Here is a 19,729-nt window from a genome sequence, read left to right as displayed (position 1 = left end):
TGATGGCATCCCTGCTGAATACCTCCAATTGGCTACCAATGAACTTGCCTTCCCAGTATCCATCCCCCTAAACAGATCTATCTCAGAAGCCACTATTTCACCTATCTGGAAGACCTCCTATGTCATCTCCCTCCGCAAAGGTGGTACTTCCACCAACCTTTCTATTGCCCCATAGCCATCCTGTCTCCACTAGCTAAAATATTTGAAAAATGCATACATCACCAACTCATGCCATACCCACTCACCAACCAACTTCTCTCTCCCACCCAGCATGGATTTCAGCCTACTCACAGCACCACCACCACCACCTTACTTTCTTTCACAAAATTCATCAACAAAAACAAACACAAAGGCTATCTAACATCTGCCATATTTTTGGAGCTGTCAAAGGCCTCTGATATGGTCAACCATCCTAAACTACTTCAAACCCTTACTGACCTGGGTCTTAATACCCATACATTGGCCTGGTTTCAGAATTACCTACAAGTAAGGCAAAAAGCAGGTAGATGGGACAACAACCTATCCTCACTACTACCCATCACCACAGGAGTACCACAAGGGTCCATTCTAGGACCCCTCCTATTCTCCATTTTCACCAGTAATCTTCACAGCATCTGTCAAGATGCAACTGTCATGCAATACACTGATGACTCAACACTAGACTGTACAGAGAGGTCCCCAGGAACTCTACACCAACACCCAAAAAGTTTTCCAAACTATCGAAACCTGGTTTCTTAACAAAAAACTAATACAAAATCCAAAAAAAACAAACTACTGCTATTTAGTCCAAACAAATCAACCACAACACCCAGCCTATTTAATATTGTGTCCAGGTATGGGACTATTATCTCCCCTGATACTCATACTAAACTACTAGGCATGATCATTGATGACCTCAAATTCGATCTACAAACAAATCAAACCATTAAAAACATCCACAATAACTGGGCAGTCTATATAAAAATAAACAATTTCTAACCTAAGCTGCCAGGACAACTATTGCTCAAACTCACCTCTCTATTCTACACCTCACCCATTTTCACCAACTTACCCAAAACAGAAATGGCCAAGCTCAACACCTGCTACAATCAAATTGCCAAATTTGCCACAGGTGCACCTTACCATTCCTTCATACAACTTGACTGGGTTGAATTTCCCAATCTCCTAACCTTCTATCAGCTTTCCTTTACACACAAACTAATACTTCCAGATAAAACCCTAGCACTGGCCATGGCCAACCTACTAACATTACAAACTAACCCTAGACAACTATGTTCTAGTGATAAAACACTGATCAAGGTGACCAAGAGTAAAAACACAGCAGGAGACTCCCTCTTCCCTAACTATATAGGTAAAACTTGGAACTCCCTACTCTCAGCTATTACCTCAACAGACTCAACGGTTACATTTAAAAGACTCCTCAAAGACCATCTGAAACACACATGGACATGCTTATGTTCACCCCAGGCAAAATACTCGCAAAGCATACCATCCCTCTTCCCTAATCTACTAGCCTCTGTTTCTGAACTTTACCACTACGAGGAACTGCAGCTTTTTATTTCTAGCTTCCTCACTGTGTCACTTCTAAACCTGGCCTTTCAGATTGTATCTATACATAATGTGGTACTAAAACTCTGCTAGGCTCAGTTTTTCTATATGCTTTTTTTCCCTTCTTTACAATTGCTTTTATACTTAGTGTAGATACCTCACCACTCAACTCTGTTGCTCTACCTACTTCAATAATCCTGTCCCTGCCAAACTTGTACTCACACTACCTGTATAAAATTGCAAAATATGCAAACTTTCTCACATGCAGTGGATATAAAAAGCTTGCACACCCCTGTTAAAATGACAGTTTTTTAGTGATATAAAAAAGTGAGACCACAATAAATAATTTCAAAACTTTCCCACCTTTAATGTGGCCTATAGCCTGTACAATTCAATTGAAAAACAAATCTGTTAGGGGAAAAAATATAAAAAAACGTACAATACACTGGTTGCATAAGTGTGCTCACCCTTAAACTAATACTTTGTTTGTGCACACCCTTAAATTAATACTCTGTTGAAGCACCCTTTGATTTAATTACAGCATTCAGTCTTCTTGGGTACACACCTGCCATCAATTAATGAGACTCTGATTAACCCCAGATAAAGTTCAGCTGTCCTAGTAGGATTTTCCTGACATTTACTCAGTTGCCTGCTACAGCAAAAGCCATGGTTCGCAGAGAGCTTACAAAGCATCAAATGGATCTCATTGTTGAAAGGTACCAATCAAGAGAAGGGTACAAAAAAATTTGATATACCATGGAACACAGTGAAGACAATCATCGAAAAGTGGAGAAAATATGGGACAACAATGACATTGAAAAGAACTGGACATCCCTCTAAAATTGATGAAAATACAAGATGAGAACTGGTCAGGGAGGCTGCCAAGAGACCTACAGCAACACTGAAGGAGCTGCAGGAATTTCTGGCAGGTACTGGTTGTGTACTACATGTGACAACAGTCTCCTCGCCATATGTCTGGACTATGTGGTAGGGCTGCAAGACGGAATCCTTTTCTTACACAGAAAAACATCCAGGCCTGGCTAAAATTTGCAAAACAATACATCAAGTCTCCCAAAATCATGTGGAAAATGTGTTATGGTCTAATGAGACCAAGGTTTAACTTTTTGGCCACAATTCCAAAAGGTACATTTGGGGCAAAAACAACACTTCGTGGGGATGGTGTTTTTTTGGTGATACCGTGAAGCATGGTAGTGGCAGTATCATGCTTTTGGGTTGCTTTTCTTCAGCTGGAACAGGGGCTTTAGTCAAGGTAGAGTGAATTATGAACATTTCCAAATAACAGTCACTTTTGGCCCAAAACCTTCAGGCATCTGCTAGAAAGCTGAAGATAAGGAATTTCACCTTTCAGCATGACAATGACCCCAAGCATACATCCAAATCAACAAAAGAATGGCTTCACCAGAAGAACATTAAAGTTTTGGAATGTTTCAGCCACAGCCCAAACCTAAATCCAATAGAAAATCTGTGGGGGGACCTGAAGTGGCCTGTGCACAAGAGATGCCCTCGCAATCTGACAGATTTGGAGCACTTTTGCAAGGAAGAGTAGGCAAATATTGCCAAGTCAAGATGTGCCATGCTGATAGACTCCTACCTAGGAAGACTGAATGCTGTAATGAAATCAAAAGGTGCTTCAACAAAGTATTAGTTTAAGGATGTGCACAAACAACAAAGTATTAGTTTAAGGATGTGCACAAACAACAAAGTATTAGTTTAAGGGTCTGCACACTTATGCAACCAGTGTACTGTACATTTTTTATATTTTTCCCCTAACAGATTTGCTTTTCAATTGAATTGTACAGGTTATACTTTACGTTAAAGGTTATGAAATGATTTATTGTGGTCTCATTTTTTTATATCACAAAAACCTGGCATTTTAACAGGGGTGTGGACACGTTTTATATCTACTGTATGTAGCTCATCCTGCTTATGTACTGTCTCCTTCTAACTGTATAAAATCATAAAATATGTTTTTATACTATGTATCTAATGTTAAAGCTTTGTCCTTATATACTGTCTATGTAAATATGAATGCTACTGTTACACTCATAACTGCTTGTAATTGATTTCTGGAGGTTTTCTTTCCAGGACGCCACTGAAAATGGATATGCATCCAGTCAGAGTCTCCCAGTCAGCAAATGTAAAATAAAATAATAAATAAATAAAATAATACCACCTATATCACTGTCACTTGTTTACAATACATTTCATTTCACCCTGTGTAAAAAACATGATATTAAGTGCAAGGAACTTTGGCCTTCAGCTTTGCACCCTGCAAGGTAAACTTGTAAGACTGACACTGCTGCAGAACTGTGGTCTTCTAATTCATAGCAGTATATGTATATGTGCATGCAATGCACATTGCTCCTTCACGTAAGGAATGATGTGTAACCGGAGGCAGACCTGCTATGAGTAACAAGTTACTCTATTAGCCTACGTATCATTCATGCAACAGTGCAATGAAATTTGTAATTTGATGTATTCTAAGCCAGTGGAAAACATTTGCCCAAATGTGAGCCGTACAGGAGAGGGGCACCGTTTCAGTATACAAAGTCATCCAATGAGCAATCATTAACTTTTCCAAGGCATTAACTCAAACAATGTTTACACAGTACAATATGTATTTAAAGAAATGTCATCCCTTTCAAAGATTATGGCAGAAAAGGAGGAATTCAATAACAATCCCTCCTCTAGCAACAATATACCTAACCAACTGGCACACTCTGATCATGCATCAGGGTTAAAGTTGTTAAATAATAACAAATCTGAGCCTCAAACTTCATATGTCTAACTGTGTGCTGCTGTTGCCCATTATTCTGGCTTTGCAGGACTAATGTCATTTGTGTGAAGCAAACTGGAATACTTTTACTGTGTAACAACTGTTTGTGTGGAGTAAAGATAAGTTACAAAGACGTAATTTTTATCACAAATCAGAAATCTGAAGTGTACAAGTGTCTGTTACTGCTGGGTGAAGTGTGGGCCAACTGTGGTAAAAGCAAGTGACATTGTCATAGTCTACAGAGTTTGAAAAGTCACGGATCTGGCTTTACAAGACTAGTGTGAATTTGTGTGCAGTAAGATTGAAAACTTTTACAGTTCGGACCATTATTTACTTATTTATTTATTGACATTTGTTAACTAGATTATTCCAGCTGAGCCAGGGGCCCATTTTCAGGGGAGACCAGAGGAAAAAAGCTCCAGAAATAATCCAAGTAATTATGATACTGACAAAATATTAAAGTAGGGTCACAGAAATATAGTACAAGTCAAAAATTTGTGCACAGTGGTACAATGCATAGGCAAAATAACAGTTTTAAGTACAATTTCCAAAATTTGAGAAAAACAGTATATAGCATAGGCCAAATAATTAAAAGGTTTAAAGAATATTACACTAAAGAGTACAGTAAGAATATAGTTTGTTAGAGCAAGTACAAGGAGGACAAAGAGTGGACAGAGAAAAGCAGATCAGATGAGGAGAGAGGAGACTAGTTCAAGTGGGGATTTGACAACGGCATGACCAAGTCTTCAGGAGAAAAAGTTTAAGTTCTTTCTTAAACATGCACTTATGCTGAATGCTTCTTATGTCGAGAGGAAGCGAGTTCCAAGCACGGGCTACAGAGTTTTGTAAAGGGTTTTACCAATGTTTTTGTTGGGTATGTATAACTGAAGGAGGTGTTTACTGGTATTACGGAGGTGATGAGGGGGTTTATACAAGGAGACTAAATTGGAGATGGAGGGACAGGATGAGAGTTCATACAGGATAGAGTACTCAGCCAAGCTCCTTGTGGTCCTGCAGAGTGATGCTAGCAGCAGAGAGGCTAAAAGAGCGACTGCTAACCTGCTAAAAGTGTTTTTTTTTCCTGCTACTACCTGGGCGACTGCCCAATCTAGCTAAACTGTAAGTATTTCTGCTTCTTGAACTGTTTTAAACTATTTAAAGTTGTTTTTGCACCTGCACTTTTAAAGTTTTCCTGTTTGTTGCATACACCTGTTGAGGCTACACACTCAAGTGCACTAGCCTGTGTTACATATTTACTGCATTTTCCTGCTGTTTGTTGCAAAAAAGAAAAAAAATATATTATCCTTGTTTCCCATCTTTCCTGGCCTAGAGTAGTCCAAATACAGGCTTTGGTGTATTCTGGACTTTTGGAAAGTTCCTGTGTTGCCCATTTCCTTTCTTGGATAAAGGGAGGCTTCTTTGTTCACCAGTGGCAGCAGGGAGCTTAGAGCAGCCTATCTATCCCTGGAGGAGTGTTCCCAGCACAAGAATCTGGTAGTCTATTGGCCGTTTTGGGCCAATTTCTAGCTCTTTCAAGTCCCCCTGTATAAAACCGGCTTTGACGTGGTTTTTGAGCTTGTTACTACTCAGCCAAGCTCCTCGTGGTCCTGCAGAGTGGTGCTAACAGCAGAGAGGCTAAAAGAGTGACTGCTAACCTGATAAAAGTATTTTTTTTTCCTGCTACTACCTGGCGATTGTCCAATCTAGCTAAACGGCAAGTATTTCTGCTTCTTGAACTGTTTTAAACTGTTTAAAGTTGTTTTTGCACAAGCACTTTTAAAGTTTGTCCTGTTTGTTGCATTTACCTGTTGAGGCTACACACTCAAGTGCGCTAGCCTGTGTTACATTATTTATTGCATTTTCCTGCTGTTTGTTGCAAAAAAGAAAAAAAAAAAAATCATCCTTGTTTCCCGTCTTTCCTGACCTAGAGTAGTCCAAATACAGGCTTTGCTGTATTCTGAACTTTTGGAAAGTTCCTGTGTTGCCCATTTCCTTTCTTGGATAAAGGGAGGCTTCTTTGTTCACCAGTGGCAGTGGGGAGCTTAGAGCAGCCTATCTATCCCTGGAGGAGTGTTCCCAGCACAAGAATCTGGTAGTCTATTGGCCGTTTTGGGCCAGTTTCTAGCTCTTTCAAGTCCCCCTGTATAAAACCCACTTTGGAGTGGCTTTGCGCATAGCACAGCATTGGGTTTAAACCATTCTCGGCTCCACAAAGTCTGCTCTTCACTTTTTCCCTTAGAGCTGATCTAGTTCTCATAATAAACACCCTGTTCCTACTCTAAAGCCTGGCACTTGCTCACTAAAGCAATTATATAAGTCAGCACTAAAAAATTAAAAGCACTACACCCTCACAAACTCCCCTTGAGTACCTTGTTCCCCATTGGCCCTTTTTTTCAATTATAAAGGAATTCCCAATACTATTCTAGCATGTCCAAAGGTCAGTTGTCAATCTCCTCTCCAGTCCAGCTGGTGAATTTGGGAATCTTGAGACAATGTTACAACTGCCTCATGTACACAGACAACCCTCTCCTCCTCCAAACAAATTCCAACACATATGAGAGATGCAACCATATAGCCAAACTGGAGGCTAAGCTCTCTCAACTCAGTACTGGCGTAACCAGTCAGGAGGAGAAGGAAACCACACTCGCTACAATTCCAGTCTCACATAGACCTACCATGACAGCAAACCAAACACATAAACACACAAAAATATACTCAGAGGCTCTAAATAAAAATCTGCCTAAGCAGCAGCGACCTCCAAAGCAGACACCCAAGCAACCGCTACCCCAAAATAAAACACGTGCAACACATAAAGCCAGTGTGCCGAACAGTCACAGCCCTTAAGGCTAAACAACACACCTGATACACTTGTAATAGGTGACTCTATCGTCAGGCACACTGAAGTCCCGTTCACCAGGCTGAACAAGGAGAAGGTCACGGTGAGCTGCCTGTCGGGTGCTAGGATCCGCCACATAACACAAGCACCCAGGTCACTCCAAGGCAAGTACAAATATGACTCGGTCATTGTCCATGCTAGTGTGAATGACCTGAGACGTACCTCCCTGGACTACATGGAGAGAGACATAGAGGAGCTCTCTGAGCATGTAGCCCAGGCCGGTATGACCCTGACCTTGAGTAGCATCTTACCCTCACCAAGAATGATGCCACAATATGAAGACAAGATGATCAATTTCAACAATTGGCTTAGGTATTGGTGTCATTCAAAGGGGATCCAATGCTGTCAGCGTGGGATGACATGCTCGACAAGCCACGATGCTTCGCTAGGGACGGCTTGCACCTGTCACCCCTGGGCTTTCGGATATTGGCAAAGGCTCTTGCCACCCCCATAGTGCCTTTTTTAGGCAAGGCTCAAAAGACAAACCCACCTCCATAGGTATCACAAGGGATAAGAAACTAAGAGTAATGCTACTCAACGCCAGAAGTCTAAACCTCAAGATGAACACACTCGAAACTCTCCTTAGCATGGAGAACATCAATATCTGTGCAGTAACAGAAACCTGGTTCAAGGCTCCCAAGAGCACCCCAGCACTACCAGGTTATACCTCATACCATGCTTTTCGGCCCCAAAACTTGGACCAAACCACAAAAGGAGGGGGGGGAGTATCAATATTCGTCAAAGATACCCACACCTCCAGGTTGGTGGCACAGCACGAAGCATCAGAGACTATCCATGTGCAACTAACAGTGGGTAAAACTGCCTTCCAGTTTATAGCCTGCTACAGACCACCCTCCCAAACCCAGGAACCCCACTCGGCCTTCCTGAGAACACTGGAAAATATGAAGGTCTCTCCCAACACCATTATATTGGACGACTTCAACTACCCAAACATAGACTGGGAGCATTACTCTAGCTCCAACACCCTAGCCCAAAGGTTCCTAGAACACAGACCGCAGAATCCTTTATAAACGTATTCTATGAACACCTTCAGGAATGCATGGATCATGCAATCCCATATAAAACCAAGCCTCCGCCTAACCCAAAAACCATAGAACACCCTATTCTAGCCCTCCTTCTCTGGCTGTTCTAATCTTACCTTGTTAAATCATTTAATATTTCTTGTTTTCTCTTATTTGGTCTGTAAGCACCAGTGTATTTAACTGTACTCACTTGTTATAGGTTTATTATTGTATATGTATTAACCAGTATATTATCTTGTGTAACAACATCAATGTTTTTGTTAATCTAACTATGACCTTGGAGCTTTTCTCCCCGGGCCTCCACTGAAAATGGACATGTATCCAGTTGGACTAGCCCGGTTAACAAATGTAAAATAAAAAAAAAAAAATAAAAAAAAAAAAACTCAAATGCTATGGAACAACTTGCTACCACTCCCACAAGAGGGGAAAACATACTGGACCTGATCATCACCAACATGGGGGCTCTATGCTCCAGACCAGAAGTGTATCCCTCACTGGTAAGATTAGACCATAAACTAATCTCACTGGATATTCACATCCCGACCCCACCCCCTGCCCAGAAAACCACAGTGAAAAACTTCTCTAAAGCAAATTTCACACTCCTTAAAACCGAGGTGGAATCCTTCAACCCCCCCAGGCCTGTGGAAAATATGGCACAGACCGCAGAATCCTTTATAAACGTATTCTATGAACACCTTCAGGAATGCATGGATCATGCAATCCCATATAAAACCAAGACCCAATCTTCCAAAGGCAGATGTCCTGTCTGGTGGACCCCAGCCATAAACAAACTATACAATAGAAGGAGGAAGCTACTACATGACAGAGCAAAATCCCAAAAAGGGAAGGCATCTCTGATCAGTATTAGCAAAAAACTACGGGAACTCATAAAATCGTCTAAGGCCAGCTTTGAGAGAAAAATTGCACAGGACACTAAGGATAATCACAAGGCTTTCTTTAGTTATGTTAGGAACCTGGGTGGGAATTTCCAGATATGCTCAGAATTAGTCCAAAATGACAAAAATACACGAACCCACAGACATTGCCAACATCCTAGCTGACAGGTTCAGCGCAAACTCCCCCCCCCCACCAAAAGGGCAAATATCTATCCCAGCAGAGTGCTGCCCCCCTGACATCTAAGATGCTCAGGTAAGAGCCACCCTCTCCAAAGCAAAAAACACAGCATCAATGGGACCAGACTGTGTCCCGGGCTGCGTCCTACAGGAACTCCAAGAAGAGCTAAACCCAAACATAAAACTACTGTTGAATCTCAGCCTTACTACAGGATATGTACCCAAAGAGTGGTGTACAGCAACAGTGGTCCCTCTCCACAAAGGTGGTGCCTCAACGGATCCTGGAAACTATCGCCCCATAAGCCTGACTAGCTTGGTCTGCAAAGCTATGGAAAGGATCATCATGGACCTCATAAATAAAGATATTGGGGACCTACAGACACTGGATCCTACGCAGTTCGGCTTTGTTAAGGGCAGATCCTACCTCTTAAACCTGGTCTATTTCTTTGAAACAGTCACCAAGGCCATTGACGAGGGGAAGGTGGTCCACACAGCCTACCTGGACCTCGCAAAAGCCTTCGATACAATATCCCACTCAGGCATTATAGATAAGCTCACCAGCTTAAATATAAACCCCTATGTCACTAGATGGGTTGCAAACTGGCTCAAGGACAGAACCCACATGGTTAGAATTGCTGGAGCCATGTCAGACTCCAAACCAGTTACAAGTGGCGTCCCACAAGGCTCAGTCCTGGGACCTCTCTTGTTCGGTATATATTTCTCGGAGGTACAGGCCAACATGGAAGGACTGTGGCTGACCAAGTTCGCAGATGACTGCAAACTAGGCACCATAATAGACTCTCCAACCGACACAAGCATCCTGCAAAAGGGCCTCATAGAAACAGACAACTGGTGCCAGAGCCATGGCCTCAAGCTAAACGCCAAAAGTGTATAATCATCCCCTTTGGCAAAAACAAAGTGCCCATGAATTACCACATACGTGGTAATCCATTAAGTACAGAAGTAGTAATTAGGGACCTGGGGACCCAAGTTGACAGCAATCTCTCATTTGAAAACCACGTGGCCAAAGTGGTTAGAAAAACATTTTATATAGCCCACCTAATCATGAAAGGATTCACATCTAGATCAGGGGAAGTCATCGTGCCTCTTTACTCATCCCTCATCAGGCCCATAATTGAGTACAATGCCTCTTTTGGGATGTACCTTACCAGACACCTGCAGCAACTGAAAAGACCCCAAAAGTATCTCACCAAGAGGATCAAAGGGCACAAACAGATGCCATATGCTGCCCGGTTAAAGAAACTCCAGCTCTACTCAGTGGCATACCACCTGCTCACAGGCGATCTGTGCCTGATGTATAAAGCCATGTCCAACCCGGAATTAATGGACATGCTGCACCTCAGAAAATCCAAATCCCACCGAGCTACGCGCTCGAGAGACTTGAACCTCAGCACTGAAATAAATAGGACATGCTGGAGGGACAGATTCATAACCTAGCGGCTCCCTTCACTCTGGAATAAAATCCCAGTCCAGGTTAGGCAGAGTCCCTCATCGACACTCTTCAAGAGGAATCTTGATGAGTGGATGGGAGATCGTAGGTTTACCCCGGGTATCACTTCTGTGTCACTGTTAGACAGAGGCACAGTATACTAACCTCGAAAAAGGGCATAGCAAAATTCATTTAAAATGGGTGGCAAAGCCAAACACACTCTGGCTAGGCTTATAAATGCCCTAAGGCAGATAGCCTAGTATGAACCTATGTAGCTGGGGTATAAGTAGCTGTTTGGAGAATTCTGGCCATTGGAGTAACTTAAGGGCAAGACAGTGATGAGATTTGTAAGGAAGGCTGGCAGCAAATCTGGCAATTCTGTTACAAGTTTGCTCTAGTTTAGTGATGAGAGATGTTTAAACAAGAGTAAGGACAGGGGCAGCATAAAGAAGGCAGGGTATGAGTAGGGCCTGAGTGAGGGAATGTTTGGAGGAGGGTAACAGAAATTTTTGATTACGAAAGAGAAGTCCAAGTTTCTGGTGGATCTTTTTTATACTTTGTTGAATATGAATATCAAATTTTAATTTGTCAATGATAACTCCAAGTAGTTTAGTATGGGATTTAGGTTTAATAATGGGGATGCACAAGCCAGTGCATTTCTTTGTGCCGGTCCCAAGCCCAGATAAATGGGGAGGATTGCATCAGGAAGGGCATCCGGTGTAAAACCTCTGCCAAATTACTTAGGTAGAGAACATTTCATATTTCCATACCGGATCGGTCGAGGCCCGGGCTAACAATAACCGCCACCAGTACTGCTAGCCAACAGGGTGCTGGCAGAAATTGGGCTACTGTTGGCTGAAGGAGAAGTGGAGGGGGAAGGCATGCCCGAAGGCAGGAAGAGAGGAGGAAGGTTAGGAGTGTAGTAGCGAAGGTAGGAACTTTGAATGTTGGCAGTATGACTGGTATAGGGAAAGACCTAGCTGATATGATGGAGAGAAGGAAGGTTGATATATTGTGCGTGTAAGAGACCAGATGGAAGGGAAGTAAGGCCAGGTGTATAGGAGGTGGGTTCAAATTATTCTATCATGGTGTGGATGGCAGGAGAAATGGGGTAAGGGTTATCCTAAAGGAACAGTATGCCAAAAGTGTTTTGGAGGTGAAGAGAGTTGTCTGATAGAGTGATGTTTATGAAGCTTGAAATTGATGGTGTAATGGTGAATGTTGTTAGTGCATATGCTCCACAAGTTGGGTGTGCGATGGATGAGAAAGAAAAATTTTAGAGTGAGTTGGATGAAGTGGTGGTGAGTGTACCCAAGGGTGAGAGACTAGTGACTGGAGCGGACCTCAATGGGCATGTTGGTGAAGTGAACAGAGGGGATGAGGAAGTGATGGGTAGGTATGGTGTTAAGGAGAGGAATGCAGAAGGTCAGATGATTGTGGATTTTGCGAAAAGGATGGACATGGCTGTGGTGAATACGTATTTTAAGAAAAGGGAGGAGCACATGGTGACATACAAGAGTGGAGGAAGATGCACACAGGTGATTATATTCTATGTAGGAGGGCCAGTCTGAAGGAGATTGGAGACTGTAAAGTGGTGACAGGGGAAAGTGTAGTTAAGCAGCATAGAATGGTGGTCTGTAGGATGACGTTGGTGATCAAGAAGAGGAGGAGTGTGAAAGCAGTGCCAACGATTAAATGGTGGAAGTTAAAAAAGGGTGATTGTGAGGTGGAGTTCAGGGAAGAGTTAAGACAGGCACTGGGAGGCAGTGAAGAGTTACCGAACAGCTGGGTAACTACAGCAGAGCTAGTAAGGGAGACTGCTAGAAAGGTGCTTGGTGTGACATCTGGACAGAGGAAGGAGGACAAGGAGACCTGGTGGTGGAATGAGGAATTACAGGAGAGTATACAGAGGAAGAGGCTGGCGAAGAAGAAGTGGGATTGTCAAAGAGATGAAGAAAGTAGACATGAGTATAAGGAGATGAGATGCATGGCAAAGAGAGAGGTGGCGAAGGCTAAGGATAAGGCATATGGAGAGTTGTATGAGAGATTGGACACTAAAGATGGAGAAAAGGACCTGTACCGATTGGCTAGACAGAGGGACAGAGCTGGGAAAGATGTGCAGCAGGTACGGGTGATAAAGGATAGTGAGGGAAACGTACTCACAAGTGAGGAGTGTGTTGAGTAGATGGAAAGAGTACTTTGAAGGGCTGATGAATGAGAGAGAAAGAAGGTTGGATGATGTGGGGATACTGAATCAGGAAGTGAAACAGATTAGCAAGGAGGAAGTAAGGACAGCTATGAAGAGGATGAAGAATGGAAAGGCTGTTGGCCCAGATGACATACCAGTGGAAGCATGGAGGTGCTTAGGTGAAATGGCAGTGGAGTTTTTAACCAGAAAGTCAGAGGATGCCTGAGGAGTGGAGAAAAAGTGTTTTGGTAACTATCTTTAAGAATAAGGGTGATGCACAGAGCTGCGGTAACTACAGAGGGATAAAATGGATCAGTCACAGCTTGAAGTTATGGGAAAGAGTAGTGGAAGCTAGGTTAAGAAGGGAGGTGATGATTAGTGATCAGCAGTATGGTTTCATGCTAGGAAAGAGCACTACAGATGCAATATTTGCTCTGAGTGTGTTGATGGAGAAATACAGAGAAGGTCAGAAGGAGTTGCATTGTGTCTTTGTGGACTTAGAGAAAGCATATGACAGGGTGCCTAGAGAGGAGTTGTAGTATTGTATGAGGAAGTCGGGAGTGACAGAGAAGTATGTAAGAGTGGTGCAGGATATGTACAAGGGTAGTGTGACATTGGTGAGGACTGCGGTGGGAGTGACAGATGCATTTAAGGTGGAGGTGGGATTACATCAAGGATCAGCTCTGAGCCCTTTCTTATTTGCAGTGGTGATGGGCAGGTTGACAGATGAGATCAGACAGGAGGCCTTGTAGACTATGATGTTTGCAGATGACATTGTGATATGTAGTGAGAGTAGGGACCAGGTTGAGGAGACCCTGGAGAGGTGGAGATATGCTTTTGAGAGGAGAGGAATGAAGGTCAGCAGGGCTAAAACAGAATATGTGTGTAAATGTGAGGGAGGGTAGAGGAATGGTGAGGATGCAGGGAGTAGAGCTGGTAAAGGTGGATGAGTTTAAGTACTTGGGATCAACAGTTCAGAGTAATGCTGAGTGTGGAAGAGAGTTGAAAAAGAGAGTACAGGCAGGGTGGAATGGGTTGAGAAGAGTGTCAGGAGTGATTTGTGACATACGGGTACCAGTAAGAGTGAAAGGGAAGGTCTACAAGAGGGTAGTGAGACCAGCTATGTTATATGGGTTGGAGACAGTGGCATTGACGAAAAGGCAGGAGTCAGAGCTGGATGTGGCAGAGTTAAAGATGTTAAGATTTGCACTGGGTGTGACTTGGATGGACAGGATTAGGAATCGGTATATTAGAGGGTCAGCTCAGGTTGGACAGTTTGGAGACAAAGCAAGAGAGGTGAGATTGTGTTGGTTTGGACATGTGCTGAGGAGGGATGCTGGGTATATTGGGAAAAGGATGCTAAGGATGGAGCTGCCAGGTAAGAGGAAAAGAGGAAGGTCTAAGATAAAGTTTATGGATGTGGTGAGAGAGGACATGCAGGCAGTTGGTGTGAAAGAGCATGATGCAGAGGACAGGAAGAAATGGAAACAAATGATCCGCTGTGGCGACCCCTAACGGGAACAGCCGAAAGAAGATGACAATGATGAATGGTGTTATTGAGAGAGGATATAGATAAAGAGACTTTGTGCTGAGCAAGTGTTTTAGGGAGGAAGAGTAGGAGTTTTTTTTTTTTTTATTTTATTTAATATGAGTTGGTTATCAGAGAGCCAGGTTTTGACAGAGGAAAAGTTTTACTGAGTGAGAGCTAGTAGATCAGGGATGTTGTGGGCAGAGGTATTTTATTTATGCATTCCTCAGCTGTATAAACCCACTGAACACAACTGCCTTTTCCAAGACAATCTGGAAGCACTGCCGAGTTAACTAATTTGCTCAGAGTTGCACAGTAGGCAAACGGAGGTGGATGAACTCAAACCCTGCAACCCTTGCTTATAGAAAGCAACTCATTTACATTCAGAGCCTTAATTCTTTGCTCTGCCATAAAATAACAAAATTAAATTACCCCAATAAAAATAATAATATTAATAATTGTAAAAAATGTAAAAATACACAATGCACACTACAGTCAGACATTGGAAGTGTACACAGAAAAGTGCATGTAATTCATGAGCACCGAGACCATCTGTGGATATAAGTGACTTACCCCTACTGGGTGAACACAGTTGAACAGCAGTCACTGATCTGGCATGGCAGCAGTGTTAAACAATATATAGTATTTGGTGAAATTACCTGCAAAGTAGTACTGCCCCTGGCTCTATGCTTGTGTGCTAGGGGAGTGGGGTATTTAAAAGCAACAAGTTAGCTACAATTTCCTTCTTGCCATCAGTAGCATGAACATTGCACATATGTGGCTACATAATATTGCTAGGTACATACATATTTTTTCTGGGAATAGTAAAAAAGGCAAGACATTATCTTTCAAAAATAATGCATAAAACTGCATCACAGATCCGCCAAACCCTCAAAGCTGCTACAGCCTGGAGGCCACTAAACCCTAGACTGTGTAAGTGCATTTTGACAAAAGCTTAGTAGCGGTTTCTACCCTAAACCTCACTTTCTCTAAAACTGGCTCTGCTCAAAGGTGTGCACAGAAAGAGGCTGCAACTTGTAAGTGTGGATGGGGGGGGGATGTGTGCTCATTGCTACTTTAAGTTTTCTCACAATCAAACCTCATACCTGTCTATAGAATGTCACTGTAGACTATATAATACCTGGAGATAGTATGGTCATTATTTTTTCAGCTTTCCTCTCGAACCTCAGTAGTATGCATACAAGGTCAGCATAGCTTGTCTAGGGACAGTGTATTGTTTAGTAGTAACAAGTTTAAAACAAGTTACCATGATCATGTTTTTTTTTTTTTTTACTTTTCTCACAATCAAAAACATCAGACGCAAATACAGGTGATTGTCTTTGGAGATATGAGGTAGAAGGTGTGTTATTTACATATATCTGACAGCAACAGGCTGAAATATGTTATTGCGTTTTTCAGTTTTGTTTCAGTCTGTCATCAGAGTGGTGCAGGGAACGTAGCCGTCTTTTGGAGACTGGGGTGAAAAGGCATAATGTTTATATGTCTGGCAGAAGTCACTTGAAATATATGACTGGCCATTTGCATTTTCATCCCAAAAAAGCAGCAAACAAATGCACAGATGATGGCCATTTTTTTTTTTTTTTTTTGGTGGGAGGTAGTAGGAAGGCACTTTTCTCAAACAGGATTATGTAACATTTCAGAAATATGTCTTTTCAATGTGCTGTTAACCAAGTTGTCAGACACAACATATTTCTTAAAACTAAAACTGAATTTCTTTCTTTTTTAGACATTTATTGAATCAAAAGACAGGAAAACAAAAGATCTAAAATGCACTTCATAGCATCTATAACCTAATGCCCTCTGATGTCCAAGTGTCCCTGGCTAAATCTGATCACCCATTCCATAGCAATTACAGAATATTCTTGGTCAGTCAAACTGTGTTATAAGTGAGCAAAGTTGAAGAGCAAGACTAAATTTCTTTTCTTAGTCACAATTTTTGTTCAGGCCATCACCAGTTCAAAAACTTGCAAAAAAAAAAAAAACGTAAACTGCACCTCAGAATTTAAAAAACCTGTAATTTTGAGGGAACTTACAACCCCTAGCTTAATTCAGACATATCCGCCACAGTTATTAGAGTGCAGTTTGGCTGAGTTAGGATGTGTTGAAATGAAGCAAGGAAAAACTGAATGTTGTGTCTTTCGGCTTATCCCGGTTAGGGGTCGCCACAGCGGAACTCCGGTCCACTAGTGTTTTAATAAGACAAAATGTGATTAACAGCAACAAAAAAACTAATCTAGATGATGTGATAAGGGAGGCCATAATACTGGGGGAAGGGCACAAGTTGACATAAGTTACCGTGATCATTATTATGTGTGCATGTGGTGGGGGAGTACAGCAGTGCTATTTCACCCAAGACGGGTCCTGAACACTATCACCCATTTTTTGGGCATTGCCTTGAAACTAAATTGTTTCCAATAATCAAAGGGTGGGATTCTCAGTAGTTCAATGCTTTTGCATAAATATATTAGACATCACTGTATAGAACATTTTTCTCAAATTATGAAAAATAACCTGAAAGTTATTACAGACAAGAAAAAATGCAAATGCAACCTAAAGCTTGTTAACTGCTGTGGCATGTCTTAACTCTTCCTGAAACAATGTGTGCCAGTCTCTACAAATACTCAAACACAGATATAAAGCACCATTAAAACCAAGTAAGGTAAGAAGACGCATTGTCACCCAGCAATTAAATCCCTTTGGTAAACTTCACACACACCTATGCTCAGATCTGCACAAACATACTAGTCCTGGTCACTGCCTTAAAAATCTGGATGAGCGGACTGCAATTCATCTTACTGTGAAGAAAAGGATGGTTTAGTAATGGTGCCATTTGAGTTATGGTTAACACCTGCCCCTCTTTGCACAGGACAGTCCCTATTTAAGCAGCTGTTCCCTACAATAAAAAATATAAATTTCAAGTGCCCTTAGATTTTAGGGAAAAAAAAGTTGCCCCCCCCCGCACCACACGTTTGCAATAAGCAATTATTTTGTATCTGTAACTTACATTTTATATGAAAGAGCATAAGCAACTCATGTGCTGTAAAACAAAGATTTTATTTTGGCAAAAAGGGGAATTGCAGTCCTTTGCATTGGCTAGTGGGAATAGTTTGTCCTACAAAAATCACACCTCACCACAAAAATTTACCACTTTGGCATTTAGGGTTGCCACCTTTTCAAATGCCCAAAGTGGGACATTTTTGGTGCAAACGTCAGATTTTGCAGGCCAAACATACTCCCAACCAGTACGAAGAACAGATCTTCACTTTTTTTGCCTAGATAAAAACTTATTCTTCTAATGTTTTGGTTGCTTATTCTGTTTCATATAACATTTAGATGGTTCAGATTCAGAATAACTGTTTTATGGGACTATTACATAAACTACAGGCAATAATTATGTCCTAAAATCTCAGGACATTTGCCATTTTTACAATTTTTGCAGGGCACAACTGCCCAAAGACGGACTGTCCCTCGCAAAGTGGGACAGGTGGTAACCGATTTGAAAAGGTAGCAACCATAATTCTCATTTTAAGCAGTATACAACTCCATGGTACTCAAGTAAAATTCCATTTCCAAGCCCCCACCCCATCATCATCCTTGCTTTAAATCAATGGTGCTGGGTTACCACATCTCTCAAATGCTCCTGCTCTTTCAAAACGTACATACTTTATAGCTTGTAGTTTCTCCTGTCCCTCTTTCACCAGAAAAAAAAATAAGGATGATATCCACAGTTCAGAGTTCATATATATTTGCCATCCAGAAAATGCATGTTAACACAAAACCCCCCACTGCATTAACTTAAGTGAATCAGAACAATACTTAAAATTGCCTCCGATTTCGTTGTCCCCCACAACTATTAGACGTTACCCCTAATTCTTGAACAAAAAAGTTGCGAGGTAGGACGGCTAACAATAATGTGCATTCTCTTTCCAAATCTTTATGCCACGTGACCAATGATCCTGTTATTAAAAATAAAATAAGGGTAGAGTACATAAAACATTGGAAACTAAGTGTAACCAAATGAAAAGATGTTACCTACTTGCAGCTATTTGATTCTACTACTTCGGCAAATTGCTAACTATTGATATTTCCACTTTCCAAAAGTTCCCCTGGGTACCGTTAAAATTATGGATTTGCGACCAAACGATGCAATGGTTAAGGTAATTAACGACCCCCTTGAAAATTTGGCGTTAAAATTACAGCCTACAAAGTGTTTCTTGCTATTGTTCACAATATTTTTTCCAACTTCCCGTATTGCGGTCGACTACAAATACGGTGGTCTTGTAGTACCAAACTAGTTTGAGAGCCTCCGCATCAGAGAGACTATCACGTTGTTTGGACTTACTGATATGTTACTTTCTTCATATGAACATGCAACTATTATTTACAAGAACTTCTTAACTGGACACAATTAATTGCATAATTATGTTTTTTACTATTTTCTTTGTCCCAGGTCAATGTCATATCATCACTTGTGCACAACTGTAATGGTATTTTATTGTCTAAAAGTTTTGTTTCCTGATATTTTTCTTTTTCTCCAGTCACGGTATTTATGTTCGTCGTGTTTCACTGTTGCAGTCATCACTGTTGGATTCTTCCTGCTGGCAGGCAGCCCTCGATCGGCCAGAGTCCTAAAGTCTGGGTCCGACGTCGGCTGAGGTCGCTCCTTCCCTGATGTCAGAGCGCCAGGGGTATAAAGTCCTCAGCCGACGCCATTTTCCTCAGTCTTTCTTGCCGCGCGGTGCCCGAAGCAAAGCAGTTCGCAAGTGCCGGTCGGCCTACTCCTTTTCACTTTTGGTGATTTATCTGAGGAACTTCTTAAAGTTAAGTACCCCGTTGGGGAAACTTTTTTCTTGCTCCAGTCCGATGTCAGAAAAAGCTAATAATTGTATTTCTTGTGGGAAGCAAATACCTCATAAGGATTTTCATTCATACTGTATCCCTTGTCTAGGCCCTGACCACGACGTAGCTAGTTGTAGGTTTTGTGCAAGATTTAACCAATGCACTATTAAGCGCAGGTACGATTTTGCCTTCCATTATTTTGGGAGAAGATTTAACTACAACATGTCATCGGATTCTTATCTGGCCGGAGCATATAAACGGCGCAAAGATAAAGACAGGCCTCCGAGGTCCAAAACGGATGACATTTCTCTACCAGAGCCAGTTGCCGGTTCGTCGGTCGTCAGTG

The 19,729-nt window shown here is 41.8% G+C and overlaps 1 protein-coding gene across 3 annotated transcripts in view; it reads right to left on the bottom strand.

Moving 5' to 3' along the window:
• LRRC42 (leucine rich repeat containing 42) overlaps nucleotides 1–18,823 on the bottom strand; it is a 296,973-nt gene extending 278,150 nt beyond the window's left edge. Inside the window, exon 1 of one of the 3 annotated variants that reach the window (XM_044085477.1) lies at nucleotides 18,577–18,823. The gene's annotated coding sequence lies outside the window, so the exon portion shown is untranslated. Of the gene's footprint in view, nucleotides 1–18,207; nucleotides 18,233–18,576 lie in introns of those variants that run through there. The other 2 variants (XM_044085474.1, XM_044085481.1) reach the window with 2 other exon arrangements.
• Between the last annotated feature and the right edge of the window lie 906 nt (nucleotides 18,824–19,729).

This window comes from Protopterus annectens, chromosome 10.part0, assembly GCF_019279795.1.
Source record: "Protopterus annectens isolate FY-2018-M chromosome 10.part0, PAN1.0, whole genome shotgun sequence".
In the NCBI taxonomy this organism is placed as follows: domain Eukaryota; kingdom Metazoa; phylum Chordata; order Ceratodontiformes; family Protopteridae; genus Protopterus; species Protopterus annectens.
Note: the sequence above shows the minus strand (reverse complement) of the source record. Positions and strands in the feature narration are given on the sequence as shown.